Source organism: Sebastes fasciatus, chromosome 7 (genome assembly GCF_043250625.1).
Source record: "Sebastes fasciatus isolate fSebFas1 chromosome 7, fSebFas1.pri, whole genome shotgun sequence".
Taxonomy (NCBI): Eukaryota; Metazoa; Chordata; class Actinopteri; order Perciformes; family Sebastidae; genus Sebastes; species Sebastes fasciatus.
In genome coordinates this window covers 12,751,686-12,770,169 of record NC_133801.1, presented here as the reverse complement: position 1 = coordinate 12,770,169, position 18,484 = coordinate 12,751,686, and the positions used below count along the sequence as shown (strand labels likewise).

The following is an 18,484-nucleotide window of genomic DNA, read 5'->3' as shown; positions in this document are numbered from 1 at the left end:
TTTACTGCACATGTGTTATACCCGCAAGATATGACGCGTTGATGTCCGCCCGTGACCCAGCCTCCTTTCCATAGGTCCTTGCCTAGTCCAACAATAATGGAGACAAATACAGACAGTTTTCGTGCAAAAAACAGCTTGTTGGAATGTTCGCCACTGTTGTAAAAGGTGTTATATAGTAAATAACAACCAAACACAGATGATATATCACCTATTACAAGTCTGACTAATTGTATACTCCAAAGACAGTCCTTGAAAAGTTGCATTTACTGTAACACGTACCAGCACATTTGAAACATTCGGATTCAAGGTGTGATTTTGTGGCGATGTTCGAAACATTAATAATTCTGCCAAGGTTGCTACTGGTTACCGAGATCAATCTTTAACAAGAGAACTCCACAGTCTGGCTCTTGTGATGCCAAGTATCCACCTTACTGAAGTAACTGTGAGCAAGACACTGAACCTCCACCAGTTCCCAGGGTGCTGCTATGTAGCTGCTCTTGAATGCTAACATCCACGTGGAGGGTAGAAAGAATTTCAGTACAGGGTCGTGTATCAAAGGACCTGCAGTTCCCTGTCAAGTCAACCTGGTCCAAGTAACCCACAGTTGGAAGCCAAGGTTGTGGCTGTAAAGTACTCACCTGTCAGCGGTTCATCCTTCAACACTCGGATCTTCACCTTGCCTGCTGACAGCTGTTGAGGAGACAGGGTAACACATCTGTGGCGACAGTTTGTGTGAGCTCTCCATTTATGTGTGTATATTTAGGGGAACATATATTTGTATATATGTATGTGAACAACTCTGTGTATATAGTTTTGTACATTTACATCACTGTATTTGCTTAATGTGCAAACTAAATAAATAAGTATTTAATATTATTCTATTATAATAATTCAATTTTTACATGTAAAATGTGTTAATCTATTCTTCAATTCAAATATTTTTGTTCTTATTTCTTTTACTCTCAGACAGTGTAAACTTTAGAAAATGACTTTTTCTAGTGTAAACTCAAAGTCATAAGGGTTTCTACCGTGAGATATAGGCCACAAACTTCTCAACTCAAGGTGCAAAGTGCAATCTCAAGTCTGCTACGCACAGTGCACCAAAGGACTGGTCGTAAACTTTTGGTATTTCATGGATGCAAGCACATGGTGCAGTCCACAGGAAATATGGAAACAGCAATCGGGCAGTGCAGGTAACCCTTAAGGTCACAACCCTCAAGAAAAATCTTCTCAGCGTTTAAGGAATCAGGCTTTTAGAACAAGTAGTGTGTGTTAGTTTGCAGTTGTAATTAGTATGTCAAAAAATGTGTAAGCAAACTTACTACATATCATCTTACATATATTACATTTACAAATACAAGGGGTTTGAAACAAATTAACACATCATACACACGTCCATAGATGTATAGTTTGATTTCTCTTGTACCTTTTGGAGTCTGTTCTCCTTGTTCTTCTTGGCATCGTTTGTTAGAGCGTTGCTGTTTAAAGAACCACATTTTCCAGACTTCCATCCTAACCTTCCAGGATGCCTGAACAGACAGAAAGACAAAGGGAGAGAGAGAGAGAGAGAGAGAGAGAGAGAGAGAGAGAGAGAGAGAGAGAGAGAGAGAGAGAGAGAGAAGAGAGAGAGAGAGAGAGAGAGAGAGAGAGAGAGAGAGAGAGAGAGAGAGAGAGAGAGAGAGAGAGAGAGAGAGAGAGAGAGAGAGAGAGAGAGAGAGAGAGAGAGAGAGAGAGAGAGAGAGAGAGAGAGAGAGAGAGAGAGAGAGAGAGAGAGAGAGAGAGAGAGAGAGAGAGAGAGAGAGAGAGAGAGAGAGAGAGAGAGAGAGAGAGAGAGAGAGAGAGAGAGAGAGAGAGAGTTTGTCTTTGTCAGTTGTAAACCAAAAATCTTGAAATACAATCCTTTGAATTTGACTCGCATAGCTCATCTAAAGTATCATAGTTACCAATAGCTACCAGTATCAACAGCTATCACATTTCAGAAAAGTGATTACATCCGTTTCTGTCCTTGATACTCTGATATTCATATATTAGAAGATCTGGGTATGGGAGCTGAAAACAACCTTCATTAACAAATAAATGCTACAAAGGCACAGACACTCATTGAAACACACAGAGAAGATGTTTCTTTTTATATTATTTTGTCTAGGAGAAATTCCCATTATATTCGAGGGCTATTGTAACTGTTCAAATAGCATGCAGTACATACAAATAAAGCATAGTGAATGGAGATTGATTCTTTACCACATTAATTGTAAAAAAGAAAAGAAAAAAAAAACAGAACAAAATCATTCTCAACCTGTATGAGACTTGTGAGATTTAGCACAAAACTGCAGGGATTAATGCATTTTTTATCCACTAAAGTACCAAAGTAGATTGCATTGTAATAATGGTGCCAAGCTTTAAGTAGAGGAGAAAGCCCTGATGTCAAGAAAAATAAAATGATATCAGCATGAAAAAGGTGCAACAGCACGACATAACTAAATCCCTAAATCCGTGGAAAAACAAAAGCTTAAAGAAATAAATTTAGAAAATCACTTTGTTCCATCAAATAGAAAAGAGTGTTTAATTTTTTACAACATGGTCCTTGTTTTGTTAAGAGGAATTAAAACAGCAAGGAAAAGCCCTTTGCCCCATGCCTTTACGAACACAAGAATTTGGCTCTAGCAACATAAATCATGCACATATACGATGTCATATGGGCCTAAATGTTCACAAGAATGTTTTCCGTCTTGTTGCAGACAATTAGGTCTATTGAACCTCTCACATTAAAGACAGAACATGAAAGGTTACAGGAACACTCAAACATAAAGATGCAGATGCAAATACAAAAACATGAATGCAAATGAGCACACGCATGCATGCATATACACACACACCCATGCAGGACGCTCCTGTCAGTTGCAGAAAGTGAAGGAATGGAGAGGGATCCTCATTTAGACGCGAGTTATTCATGCTCGTGTTGTTGAATTATTTATGCTATTTATGCTATTGTGATGTCTGGCTGTCTTTGAAAGAAGTTTATTTTGGATTGAGTTGGCAGCCTGTCAAGGCACAGGAAGTCAGACTCTATTTGTGTGTGTGTGTGTGTGTGTGAGTGTGTGTCTCTGTGTGTTGTGTGTGTATGAGATGGCAAGACTTGCCAACACCCCTGACGCCGTCGCTGTGCTGTGCTGACACTGAGGGTAGGCGTCAGGTAATCACCCTAGCGACATCACCTTGGCAACTGGACTGTCGCTAGGGGAGACAGTTAAGGCACACACCCCTGTTGGTGCAGGATGACAGGGTGTCCCCTCAGGACAGGCAACCTGGACTGATAAAGTGTGTGTGTCTGTTGGTGTGTCTCCGTGGACTTTGCATTAGCCAAGATCTCATTATCTAATCCACACAGACACACACACGCGAGTAAACACACACTTCAAAATAATAATGGCTTAAAGTTGTTTTTAGAAACGTGAGAGATACTGACACATTCCCACAGTAAATGTTTCTCTATCTTACAAACACAAGTATATATACACACACACTATTGCATTGACTGTGACACCGCTCCAAACTGCAAAGATTAATCAGCAAGGAAAGTTTTTTTAAACACTTTTAACAATAAAAATAACAACAACTATGTGTGTGTGTGTGTGTGAGATTTTGTCAGTCTGTGTAAAGCCAGTAATGCAATGAGAATGACCTGACTACACCTGTTACACAGAGAAAGTCACATAAATAGACACGTGCACACTCACACATTACTGTGCACCTTTCACCGCGTAGTGGATGTATAGCAGACGACATCTTCGGAGTCACGACTTGCATATTGGAAACAAACATCAAACGCGACACCAAATGCCACCTCGTCAAAGAACATTTCTTCATCAAAGTCAAAGCGGAAGAAACACAGCGAGGAGTGCAGTTTCACATTAGCTTGGAGCAAGCTCATATTTCTAAATGATGAGCAGATATATTGCAATGACGGGAGAGGAAACGGCAAACGATTCGATGTTAACCCGAGGCAAACACCACCTCTTCTGCCTTGACACACTCGTGTCTGACACGCGGCTATCACCTCTAACCGACCCATCTCACCCAAAGGGAGAACTGACAACATCTGCGTCCTGCACATGCAAACGCACACACACTCTGGAGTCTAACGCCAAAGTAATCGAGTCTTCTCTCATTTCCCTCTCTCCCAGTGTGAGACGGGAGGACAGGGCAAAAACACGGAGGGCTGAGACAGGAGAGAAACTGGCCAAAGGCGGGGAAGATTCAGACACAGTATCCTATAAACACGTTTTAGTCAAGCATGAACAGTGTCAGGGTCGGCACACATGTACGCACACATACAGACTGAAACAGGCGATAAGAGGAGCCAAAAACAAAGAAATTAAACGACTACACATACAGTACAGATAAAAAAAATAAATAATATGAATAAACAAAGTCTGGCAAAAGAGCCAATTGACAGAAAAGCACAGCAGAGACAGCAGAGGAAAAACGGGAACCTCAACTGTACTTTTAGATAAGGCGAGAGTGTCTGTAAGATGTGTAGGCCTCAAGACAAAGCTACATTAAATCTGCGATCCGGGCAGTCCAAAACAGTGAATGATGTTCTGTGTTTGCCCTAAGCCGCCACTCTGGCTTTATTATCTCCTGTGTACTCTTCACAAACTGATTATGCCGCACCTCCTCTCAGCAAACCATATTTGTTCGCGTATTCTTTGGGTGCGTACGTGTCAGTGTGTGTGTGTGTGTGTGTGTGTGTGTGTGTGTGTAGCCCGACTCTAAGACAAAGATGAACAATTCATCTGGTCTGGGAGCTCTGCGATCTAAGAGACAAGCAGAGAGAGAGAAAAAACAGAGTGGTGCGTAACACAGACACACAGTACACTGCAAAGCCTGAGCATTAATCACAGCTTGAAGATCTACAGTAAAGGCTTGTCAAAGATACACTCGCATGGTACTGAGAGGAAAAGACAAGTAAGGGAGAAAGCTAAAAGAAAATCCAGGTAACCTCCACATCATACATCAAAACACCTGATTAACTGGCAAACCCTCCCCCCATCCTCGCCTGCTTTCTCCCGTGTCAATCAGAGAGGAGCTGATGAGAAACTGTTTCAACTCTTTCATTAGAGGTGTACCAATTAACTGATTCAAACTGTTTCTGGGATTCACATCTAAGAGACTGCTGCTACACACAGCCTTCAGATAAAAAGGTAGGAGGCAACTGCAGCTGCATTAATGTGTTCAATTGTAAAAGCCTGATAGGACATGTGTATCTGTTTTATTTGAATAATGTAATTTACTCCATGACTGCTTCTCTTCTATCCCAGTTTATGTGTTTTCAGCTTCATCACAAACTTTTCCTCTACCGTCCATCCTCTTCTGCTCACTGTGTCGACTGTATTATCATGTCAACCAACAGGCAGCAAATATACAACACAATCTGGGGTTTGGAAAAACAGATAAAAGTATGGCAGTACGTTAAACTTGCCAGTAGTTAAATATAAAGGTAGCACATCTAATCTTCTGCCCCATCTCATCTGACACAAAGGACTTGCTGCTTCCCCTCTTCATCTGCACCCAGCACTAGCGCTAGAAATGAAGAAGGTGTTAAAATGTTCGACGATGCTCTCCTTGACAACGGCTCTGCACAGTCAAGACTGATTAGAGACACACCATTGCACATAAACAAAACAAATCAGCAAAGCATTATTAATCAACAACAGCCTGCGTGAAAAGAAAAGTTGACTAATTTTTCTATTCTCAAAAAAAAGAAATATGATGTTATCACTTTTTCAGTTACCTGTTACCTCTCACACACACACACACATCACATCCCAAGTACACTATTTCAAATATTTACACTTTGTAGTCAGCTGAGTCATTCTCCTACACATATACACAAACTCAACACAAGACAGACAGAACCAAAAAAGTGTAGTAGTCGCTGTAAGTGTTGAAAACAAAAAAAGCATATATACAAGTGCCATTATTCCTAAAGGTCTACTATCAAAAATACACACAGGCAGCCACGCAGACACCTTGTCGTATCTTGGGGCTGGTGGAGCGGTAAATGTTGCAGTACTTCAGTGTGACAGGAAACACTGTGTTTATGTGCTTATCGTTTGTGCAGCCCGGACAAGGCGGCCCTCTCCCCATACTGATGTATGGCTTCTTAATTAGAGCTATAGGCTCCACTTAGAAACAGAGCAGTACTCATATACAACCACACACACACACACACACAACTCATCTCCTAAAACAATCAACATTAACCTACAGCAATAATCTACAATATGCATTTCTTTTTCTGTTTGTGTTGATATATGAATTTCAACCAATAGAAATATATCATGTAGAAAGAGTGAATCACCATACCTCAGCTTTAAATCACTGATATTGTAATTAGTGGTGCTGCCTGCATATGTGTGTGTATGTGTGTGTTTCTGGCTGTAACTATTTGAAGGAGTCTTATGTGTAATATGCATACTCTGCTTCTCCCTAAAGCCGTCCCTGAGTTATGTGCTCATATATTGTGATAATATACACCCCTATTACGCTGTTCTCCATAACTTCATAACACATCTCTGAGTTATTAATGAAATGAGATGGAATGAGGTAAACTGGGAATGGAGAATAAAACAATCACATTAATAACCAGTGTGTGTTTGCATTCGGCAAATTAATATCCCGCTCACACAGGCTGGGATGCCCCTCAATCTTAATTTGTTGGATAATAGTCATAGTAATGGGCCAGGTACATACTCTGTAATGAAATGTGGAGAGAAAATAAATGCTATTTTGTGTGAGTGTGTGTGTGAGAGAGAGAGAGCTAGCCAATCCATTTTAAATGAATGTGAAGATGCGCATGCATTTTTAATAGTCTTATACACAAAGACACTCACACACACACTAGGGGCAGAATAATTGTGTTTGTATGTCTCTGTGTGCACGTGACTGTCCACTGTGTGTATGCTGTCCCATTTAAGAATGCAATAAAGTCCAACATCCAATACTGATTAAAATCCATCTTGCAAAACATACACAAAATTACAATAGATATACAGCCAAAGAACGTATATTACCTAGAAGTGAAAGTCAATTATTTGCTTTGTTGCAACATCAGCGCCCAGCAGCAAAGCCACACTTCCGCCATTTTGGACTGAAAGCGACTACTGGTAAAACGACTACTGGTAAAACGTCCACTTAAAAAGTGCCGTACAAAAGTAGAACAAAATCATTTCTATTCTATTGTCATATTGATTGTTATACCGAAATGGCCTGTGTTGAACAATAAAATATTATAAATATAATGAGCGTTTTCAGTCCAAAATGGCGGCAGCAGCTGTTGTAAAAAAAAAAACACCAGAGTTTTGCCTCTTTGTTTCTATACTCTTTGGTACAGCTGAGTGTATAGGTGTGTGTGTGTTTGTGTCAGACTGTGATGATGTCATCTCTCAGTGTGACAGTCTTTCTGTGTAATTCATTCGCGCTTGATGCCCATAAATCAGTTACAGTAGATCTGGCCCTAAGACAGCCAATGACACTGACATATATCTACAACCACTTTATAGACAGTGTTTATCAATAAAAACATACGCGCTTTTGTAGTCCGCCCTCTGTTGATCATCCCAACAGAATAACAGACAAAACATAATCTCTTTCGTCATGATGACACCTATCATTTGTCAAGTGAAAACTTGGAAATAGAATGAAATGCTGGAGACTAGTAGAAAAGTCTGTTTCGATTGCTTGTGATAAGTTTGCACAGTGACTCAGGCAGTTTCATTACGTGCAGGCCTTTACAGGAGGAAAATGAATCTACCTCAAAGAGAACATCATCACACTGCGTTCCTACAGGCAAGTTCAGCCTTGACTTGTGTGAATATGAACAGGTCTCTGTTATACATGGAGTAAAAAAATCTCTGGCGTTATCATATGAGAGATGAATGGGTGGATGGATTTGGGAGAAAAACAATACAAGAGACCGTTCTCTGCGTTCGTGTCTGTAATTATCTTCTTGTGGACTTGTGAAACTGCATCATCGAGGATACGTTGGGAGCTGACTTTACCAGAATGCATTTTGCTAGCAGCCCAGCTCCCAAGATGACTGGACGGTCAATTTCTCCATAGCGTTTTGATATTTGATGGAACTCCTTTTGGAAGAGAAATTTTGGTCTCAGACATGAAATATAGTATGTGTTGCTGCCATACTGGTTTGTCTGAAGATAAAGGTTCATGTTTATATATATATATATATATCTTTTGACTGTATCTCACTGTCCACTAGGTAATTGTTTCTAATGAAAATTATGTTAGTGGACCTCTAAATAGAGATTATTTTGTCACAGTACAATGAGGTATAACCACCAAAGCTGGGTTGAGCTAGTGGTTTTAGCAAAAACACTGCTCTCCCAATTGCAGTTTCATTGTACTGCTTTGGGTTTGGACTCCCAAGTTGAAGTTGCCATGTTCAAACTCCCAAGTCCTCAAGTCTGAACTTGGCATTCTCTGTATTGAGAAAGGCCAAAGGTGTGTTATTAATGTTTATCCACATAGGTGCAACACCTCAAATAAATGTCAATCTATAAAGTTAATATTGTATTCTTTGTCACAAGAGCACTTCATGTTACTAACAGCTCAATTTATAACTGAAGAGCAGCTGCTTGTGATGTGAATGCTGACTGAACAGTATCACAGGAATAATCTGGGCTCATCTGTTCTGAAGTGCGAGAACAGCACACATAACTGTATGACACTGAAAGTTACTTCTCACTTTAATCATTGACTTAGCATCTCAAAATGAAATAAATATATGTGAGGTATTTATTGTATACTATTTTATAGCATTAGCTGGGCAACACTGCATCTAGGAGCCTCTGTAAGTCCCCTGCAATTACTCTGAAGAGTTCTGACAGTTAATGTATTGTATATTGCAAACAAATTTAAGCCTTATTGCAGCAATTACAGGGGCCAAACAAAAACCTGTCAAGCAGAATACATTGCAGACTGGTATAATCAGTTACGGTTATAGTTGTGAAAGTAAGAAAAGAAAAACTAAAACAAATGGGATGCTTAAGTCATTTTATTATATTTGTTTTAAAACTTTCCCTATGTGTTTAGTGAAAGGAGAATATGAGTAAAGTTGCACACAAGGAGTTAGGATCAAGTTTCTGTAGGGCTCCACTGACCTTTGGAATAGTTCACTTTATGGGCATGAGTTTACTTCATCTATGAGTGGCTTTTTCAATTATCTGACTGCTCCTTTTCTCCTTACATGGCAACCTTTTCTTGACCTTTATAGGTAGAGAAGTCATCGACCTCCCCCCTCTATCTCATTTAGTCCCCTCCTCCATCTATCTCTATTACTCAGTGCGTGCGCTCCTTTTCCTACAGCCGGGGCACAATCCAGCCAGAAGTGATGATGAGTGGCGAGGGAGGAGCATATCTCTTAAATGGTGGGGAAAAGAAAGCATGGATCTGTCAGAGCGATCTAGGTTTATTGTGACATTAATCGCTGACGAGATAACGATACCGCAGAGAAAAAATGAAACCAGCAGTCACGTGCTGACTGCTCTGCTCTATGTTAAGTATAATCGCTCATTCAGTTGTAATAGAACAATATATTGTACTCCGCTATTTAGGGCTGAGACTATAATCCCAATATACTCAAATACCCTGTTGTGTTTGTATCAACCATGTGGTCGAAGCGTGCAGGCCGCTTTCGCCACTTGAATTCAGCGGGCATCTGGCGTATGTGCCAGCTGAGGTGCCTTTTAAAGGGTGAGCAGACTCCACTTACTCGGCGAACCACAGGCATACGACGGTATGGTAATGTTGCGTTACCCAGTGTCTCTACTTTCTGTGTTGCTTGCTCCTTTAGTCACCTCTGTTCTCTGTGTTTAGCTGTGACAGTCTGGACTCTGTCTGTTTTTCAGCATCTATATGTTACGCCTCTCAACTCCAAAATCTCTCTATTCATTCCTCATTCCTTCTTGCTTGTATAGACTATTATACCAGGCAAAATTCTCAATATCATCTGCCATCATTTTGCTTTTGTGTGGCTGTTGGTAGTTACAACTCTTCAGTCAGGTCCACATGGCTAGGCCTGCCATTGACTTTCTGTCTTATTTTGTTATGGCTTACAGTGGAGAAAGCCGTGTTTTGATGGCAGAAATAAATACAACAATGACTTTAGTTTTGGAAAAAAGAAGTGTTGACAGGAAAGCATTAGCAACATATTTCACAAGAGTGACAGCCCAAAGACAACAAAACCAATTTAGCTCATTCTTAACTTAGTCGCACAACTATGTTAACCACCATTGGCTTACAAATAAAACAAATGTTTCAATACTTTGTGAGGAATCTTAGTCAGATCACACTGTGATCAAGATAATGGTACAATTCTAATACCAGCACATGCCAAATCAAATACTGTATATATTCCAGTATTTCATTTGATGGGAATTAGGCATGTAGTTGTTATTGAGATATCTTGCTTTGGGTTAAAGTGTTGGAAAGTCAGACAGACTGACAGATGGACAGCTTCATCCCTTGAGCCCTGTTGCTAGTGGGATTTACAACATAAAATCCCACAAAAGTCAAACAACACATTCCATGTGATTGTGCAACAACACAAGAAGCAGTAAAATTATCTGTGCAGTAAGTTGAAACTTGATTCGGAAATTATGAATGTCTCCCGTTTGTGTTTTCTGTTAGAGCTGCTGCAGCCCATCCTCTCTCACTCTCTTCCTCACTCACCCTATCGCCGTCTTCTGCCTGCTGCTTTCTACTGTCTTACTTCCATTCTCACCTTCCCACTTCACTCTGCCCCTCTCTCCTCCTCGTAACCTCTCCCTCCCCTTTCTCCTCCTTTTCTAGTAACTGTAACACTGATACTCACCCTCTCTCCTGCTTCTCTTTACTCATGCTCTCTTTCAGCTGTTGCAGCTTCTCCTCCATCTCTTCGCTCTCCTGGCCCAGAGTCACCGTCTCCATCTGCAGTTCTTGCAGGTTCCTATGGCAACATACACACACACACACTTGCATATGTGCAATCAATCAAAAACAATCAATCATACAAATGACCTACTCCGTCAGATTGGACGGCCTGGCTTTCATCAATATGTTCAATTCATCTACTGCACTAGCAGATCCCTGTTGCCACGACTGATCAATGCTTTAATCAATTAGACACTGGATCAGGGAACCACCAAGCCAGACATCAATTCAGTCAATTACCTGTTGGCAAATGAGAAACTATGTAGGAGATCGGACTCAATTTTGCATTGGGCATTATGAGGAAACAAGTACACTGCACTGAAAACGATCAGAATCCAGGTCACAAGGTTTATCTTGCCCGAAACTGCATTTTGTGAAATACTCATTCTGTGGGCAGAATTGAAATGGAAACAGATGGAAAACGTATGGCAGCCAAGTTACCCTAATGGGCTTCTACGAAATGCCTTAAATCACATCATTGATCTTATCTCATCTTACCTGGCATTGAGCTTGACGGATTTGGCCTTGTTGTTAGGAAGCACCACAAAGTCATTTAAATTCATGTCTCTTCTTTCTGAGGGCTCAGGTATTCCTCCTGCGTCTTGCTCTGTGCTTTTTCCAAAGAGTCTCTTCTGCAATAAAAAACAACAGTAATGGCATAAAACCGGCTATCACGCTAGGCCCTGGCTAAATCACACACTGCCATAAATGAATACTGCTGCAATGAAATGAACAAAATAGCTGGGACAGATTTGCTCAAATGTACGAGAGGCAGTTAAAACAAGCAATCTTGTGTGTTTAAATTGTATTTGGCAGACGTACATGCTTGACGAATGGCTGGCAACTCTGTTAGGCAGTAAAAGCCAATTAAGGAAATTAGCCAGTAAGGAAGATATTATATGTTTTTATACCGTAATAGCAAGGCAGCCACACCTGCAAGCAACTGAGCTGATTGCAAAGTGACATTAGGATTCGCTCAAGGTGGGTAACCTCTTAAAAATAACACTGACATTTCACCTGCTGGTACCCTATATGACACCTTTGCCCACCAGACTGTAAAGCAGTAGAGTATAGCTGAAAATCACAACCTTAATGAACTCAGCTGGCATGATAGCTACCTAACAGACCTTTTCAGAGAGGGCGTTTTTACTTGCAAAAGCAGGAGAAAAGCACAGGTGTAGGTAATAACATTAATAATGGCTCAGTTACAATTAAGTGCCTTTTGAAGCTATACCAGTAATTCACAATATCAGAGTGAAAACAAAAGGATGCAGCCTTGATTGCTATGATTAAGCACATCTATGCTTTTTCTGCCATGACATGAAATTGTCTGCAGTGAAAAGGGGTCTATTGTAGGCATTCAGATGATAGGCATGCTGAAGCTTCTTCTTGACAACAGCAGCTTTCACAGCTAGCTTCAACACTTCAGGTGAGGGACCAAATCCCTTTGGCAACCACAGTGGACATCCGTTCTTAGTTCACTGCTGTAGCTGAGTTGTCTTGGTCCAAACCAAAATTTAACTTAACTGTTAGTTAATGTTTAGTAGTGTATTAACTAAAGCTAATCCTTTCAAACAGTAAATAATGTTTAAATTAATACCATGGTTAACATGACCATTAGTAAATGCTTATTAGACACTTTAGTTACTGTTAATCAAGGCTTATTAATTAATTAAGTAATGTTAATTAATGTACAGTTATTGTAAATAAACATTTATGAGAACACTTTTTCCCTCAATGAAATGGCTCAGCTGTAAACTTTATGACATACATGTTAATTAACATATTTATCAACCATTTACAAATATTAGTTTGTATCTTCATTCACATGTAAACCCTTAATAAATGTTACTTAATGGTTATTATCTTATTACTTAAGCGTTAGTTAATTGTCATTACTGTATTAACTGATGTTAATAACGTATTTTAAAACATTAAATAATGTATAAATATGCGTAAAAAATCATAATAGTGGTAGACCCTCAGAAGGGAATGGACTGTTGTTTTTGAAAATCTTTTTATTCTATTTATTATTTATTTTCTATATATTTATTTTCTGTTTATGTGTTTCTTCATTTTGTTAGAGGTGCCATTTAACTGTTCAATTGTATGATTGATACTGTGAAGCTGTATATTGATTTTGGCCCTGTAAGAAAAAGAAAAGTTAAGAGAGAACGGATGGGTGTGTGGGGTATGTTATGTTTGTTAAAGTAAATCCTGTATTGAATATGTTGCATAATAATGCTGATGTTTGTATAACAATAAAACAATAAAGACATTGTTAAAAAAAAAAAAAAAAATTATAAATGAATACCTTAGTTAACATGAACACCGTTAGTAAATGCTCATTAGACACTTTAGTTACTGTTAATTAACTGTTAATTAAGGCTTATTAATGCATTAATAGGTTAAGGTTAATTAATGTACCCTTATTGTAAAGTGTTACCAATATCTTTGCCAAAGCAAAAACAATACAGTCTTAAATTGTTATTATAACTAACTAGTGTTATTATTTGCCCAAGACTAGTATATATGTATTAAATGAGTAAATGTGAACTGCAGAGCTAGCTTAGCTTCACCTCAACACAATCGATGATGCAAACGACGTTTTTCTAACGTTACACAGCATTTATATTAACAGGAGGAAGTCAAATGTAACCTAACTATGCATTTGACTAAAGCTAAAGTTACTGGTGACTCACCTAAAATGTTCCAGCAACTGTACAGTAAACAGAAACAGACTTTAATTGACAGCAAGTAACCGTGAAGCTAACGATTTGTCTTTCAATACTTCAGCTCTCTGCGCTCAGGGAGTTTGTTGTTAGACTCTCGTTACTATGGTAACCAACTCCTCTCTCGCTCTCTCTGCTCTCGCGATAGTTCTGCAGTTGGTCTGGTTTACTGGAGATGATTTGGATCCCTATAGGCCTTTTGTTGTTATGAACTTTTCACTCCCTGACTTTGTTGTTTAATCTTCAACTTTTTTAAAAGAATTATTATTAAAGTATGCCTTTTGTTTGTTCAGGGAATACACATCGGGATTCAAAGACATCAAGTCCCCTATTGCCTCAGTAATCATGGGCAGCGGGAATCCCCTCCTGATTAAAATCCTCACAGCATCATGTTATAGCTTTGATTAGAGCTTTGAACCCTCGTTGTTTTTTCAACAGTCGACTTTCATGATGACAAGCATTAGAGATCAGAAGCAAAATAATTTCCCATTCGCCCCATAAGACAACTGTGCTAGAATGAATTTGATAAGACCAAAGTGAGAGATGTTTCCACAAGAGTGCTTATGTGTGTCTACAGGAAAGCTGAGCCACCGTGTATCTGTTACATAAATGTAAACATTAAACAGTCAAAAAATAAATATACTTCCTTGACAAGTCCACAAAAAACACAATTGCAACAATCAATTTTAACTCTTCAATTACATGTACGGCTGTTGTAGTTATTATTATTATTATTATTATTATACCATATGAATTCCCCCTAAATATGTAAAGAAATTAATTTAAATCAATACAAAGGCCTATACCAACTATATACCATCATTTCTTAAAAGCACATCTCCCTAAGGCACCTTTTGGAACCGCATCGAACACAGTAACATACTCTTTTTTTGGTTTAACAGGAGGAAACTGTTGAAATGATTCCTCTCTAATAATTTCATTCTTTATTATTATATTTCTTTGTGATGTTCTTGCATACATATGCCTAACAGAGGAAACTCAAACAGACCCAGAGGCTCTGTTTGTGCATACATGAGTGGATGCTATCTCTGTCCGTCCCATAACAGTGCAGCCAGGCAGTCATTCATCCAGCCTTCGTCTGTATTCCAGGACAAAAGAAACTTTCTGACGCTATAGTGCGACAACAGTCTTCTATACTGCAGACCATGCCTCTTCCATTGCTACATTTTTCTATGTCTCTATCCTTCCTTGCAATCCTACCTACCAAACCACAGGACAATTATGGCTTGGCAAGCAGCGAACACACCTCCACCTCATTCCTAAATCCTGCTTTCTCGCTCTCACACTTTCTCTCCTTTTGTCTCTCGCTCTCTCTTCCTACATTGTTGGCGTATGACCTATTGCTCCTGCCATCAGGGAAGTGTGAGCGTATGACTTATTGAGCGTGCCTGTGTGTGTGAGAGCGTGGATGGTCATTTAGGGTCGTGACCCTCCAGCTGGATTCTGTCTCTGCTGCTAAACAGTGACTCTCTCCCCCTCTCCCTCTCGCTCTCTCAGCTCTGCCCGCATAGACAGCGTGGCGTGCAGTAGCATACCGATGAGTGGACGAGAGCGAAGAACAGAGAGAAGGAGTAAGAGAGGGAGCGAGGGATATAGAAATGAAGGGTGGAGGCAGAAGGGGGGGGCCGAGCAAGAGGCCAGAAGGCGCCTGGAAAAGCAATGCGAGAGAAAGAACAAGAACAAGAGAGCGACAGAATGCATGAAAGGAGGGGTACAACAGCAGAGCAGTTGCAGGAAAAGGACAAGCGTTGTGCTGTGAAATGTCAGGGCTATTTAATTCATTAGGAGGCAATGATTATGGCGCTGTACTGAATGTCATCTGCTGGGTTAAACCTTCCTCTGCGGCCTCATGCTGGATATATATTGACTGTTTGGCAATGGTTGGAACCTTTTAGCGATGACAGAGTGGTAGCAACAGGGACAGAGAGAATAGAAGGAGAGAGAAAGTCGTCAGCCAGCCAGAATCAACAGCATTCTTGTGACTCCTGGTATGCACAGGGGGGTTGTAGATAATCCTGGGAGTGTATTGATGAAATAATGTAGAAACTGTTAAGTAACCTTGAAAAACGGTGGTCGGGAGCTTTTGCACATTCACCCTCTATACCTACTTATTCCTACTCAGAGTCACAGGGGGGTGGAGACTATCCCTGCATGCACAAGCGGCAGGGAAGCAGGTCACCTGTCCATCATAGGATTAACACCAGGCAGACGTTCATTTATATGGGCAATTTCAATCTTCTAGTTCACCTGATCTGCATGTCTATGGGGGGGAAACCAGAGCAAGCATCAGAGAGATGGGGAGAACTTTCACAGATAAACAGCTGGCCCATGATCCAAGATCTTCTTGCTTCAACCACATGAGAACATGTGCTGCCCTTCACTGAAAATGAATGGTAGGGAAATCATTTAGCCTTTTACTAATTGGATCCTGACCTGAAATTATCATACCAAATCAAAGTAAAGTGCTATGAATCAAAAGGAATGTGTGATGTAGTAATTGAAGTCAATTCAACTAGCCTACAGCAAAATGAGGCAGCATGAGGAAGCAGCAGCGATGCCGGCAAGTCGAATCAGATTTCACCGACCAAAACAACGAGAAGAGAAATGTATTGAAGAAAGAAAAAGACGTGCGGAACTTGATGCAGAAAGATCAAAAACAAAGAATAGTACTAATCCGGTTTCATGCTTTAAGACAACTAAATGGCTAATTACTTCATAAGAAGCCAAGACTGAGAAATCTCTGAACAGCCACAGCTCACACGTTGCAATAGGAATCTATAGGAATCTGTGATATCTGAAAAAGAGAGAAGTTGTTTATTTGAATGTGTGATGTAGAATTTTTAAAAAGTGAGTACTGCATGTGCATTAATTTGGTACCTGATGGAGCTGAGCAGGGACGAGAAAGCAGTAACAATCACGGCTTAAAATGACTCCCTAAGAGACTTTAAAATCAACAATACACACCTCTTTAGGCCATAATACATTACAAATAAACCAAGGATATCCAAATAAGAAAAAGAATCCATCTCTGAGATTTCTGCCTCCATCCCAGTACAGTAGTACCTTTCCACAGCAGACATTTCGACACATCACAGTAGGAAAAGAACAGGTGTAATTAATAACATCCAGTTAGATGTGTAAGTTCCACGGTCCAAATATTGCGCATACTTGCTTGCTTACTGTGATACTTCAGTGGAACAGAGCCATCATTAACAGTAACTTCCACCAGTGCTTTTTCCACTATGACAAGTCAAAATGTCTGCTGTGAAAGCAAATATGATTATGTTACTCTGGAAATTCCACAGAACTCACTCTGAATAGTTTTCATTGCAGCTACTTTCTACTAAAGACATAGTACCTGAGAAAACTGTTCTGTCCAGAGTAATGGGGACAATGATTGTGGAAGTACATGGAGCTGATGAATTGTCTTAGGGGACAATACAGATAACTTAAAACCTACACAGGTGTTTTCATTTATTCCGGTTAATTACACTTCAAGTTGAAGTTAGGTGAAACTATGCTGGAAATTAAGTGAGGTCACCAAAGTCAACATACCAATAAGAGTGCAGTTAGAGACAGGAGACTGGTGTACCATTTCAGGAGTTGTATTCTCTAGCAAAACAAAAATCATTAAGGCTAACAAGGCTTTCTAACTAATCACTTGCGACCGTCAAACTACGATGCGGAAAACAGAACTTAGGCTAAACTTCTTGTCTAGTATTCATGTGTGTATGAAAATCCAAGACTCAGTAAACAGAAAACACGATCAGGGGGTGTAGCTATATGTTGGGAAACAGGTGAAGGCAATGATTAAACCAAGAAGTTTTTGGCAGAAGCCTTCCCACTGCTGTGGGTGGGGGTGAAACAGAGCTCTCTGGATAGCTCCCTACTAGCTGCTCCCAGCAGCAGGATCAGCACCTTGGAGAGCGCCACGGTGCACCGTCCTGACACACGCAGCTCTGCAAAAGGGTCTTGTCTAGAAGGAAACCCGCAAAAAAAAAGACTCACTGCCCGACGACCTATCCTAACCATAACCATTGCCTAACATTAACCATTCAAGGTCAATGCCCAATCTTAACTATTCAAGGTCAATGCCTAAGCTTAACCATTCAATGTCAATGCCTAACCCTAATCATTTGAGATCAATGCCTAACCTTAACTATTCAAGGTCAATGCCTAACCTTAACTATTTAAGGTCAATGCCTAACCTTAACTATTCAAGGTCAATGCCTAACCTTAACTATTCAAGGTCAATGCCTAACCTTAACTATTCAAGGTCAATGCCTAACCTTAACTATTCAACGTCAACGCCTAACCTTAACTATTCAAGGTAAATGCCTAACCTTAACCATCTTGCGAGAGTTTCCCAAATTGTTACCTTCTAGAAACAACCCTGAAAGAGGTAAAATTAGCCAAAATAAGTGACACACCTGTGTGGATTAACAATGGATAGGTAAAGCCTTCACTCAGCCATAGGGACAGCAGACATTTTGACTTGCCATAAGTCAGATTTCCATCCAAATGTAGTGCAAATTTTAAATGAAATGCTCATAAAAACAGCTGACTGGACATGCACTAATGTGTAATGGCTCCCTTCTATTCAATAGACCTTTTTCCCCAGCAGACATTTTGACTCATAGCAGAAAAAGCAAAGGCTAGACAAATTTAGTTAACGATGGCTCTGTTCCATTAAGTGTCCCAGTAAGCCATGCCAGCGAGCCTGCATACCAGCTCACCTA

At 40.0% G+C, this 18,484-nt stretch overlaps 1 protein-coding gene across 3 annotated transcripts in view; it reads right to left on the bottom strand.

Annotated features, from left to right (window-relative positions):
• Nucleotides 1-97: 97 nt before the first annotated feature.
• Nucleotides 98-18,484, bottom strand: part of LOC141771423 (cilia- and flagella-associated protein 337-like) — a 66,002-nt gene continuing 47,615 nt past the window's right edge. For 2 of the 3 annotated variants that reach the window (XM_074641690.1, XM_074641691.1), the window contains exons 20-23: nt 11,491-11,624; nt 10,895-11,008; nt 1,427-1,529; nt 98-690 (exon numbers count right to left, since the gene is read on the bottom strand). The gene's annotated coding sequence lies outside the window, so the exon portion shown is untranslated. The remainder of the gene's footprint in view (nt 691-1,426; nt 1,530-10,894; nt 11,009-11,490; nt 11,625-18,484) is intronic. The other variant, XM_074641693.1, reaches the window with a different exon arrangement.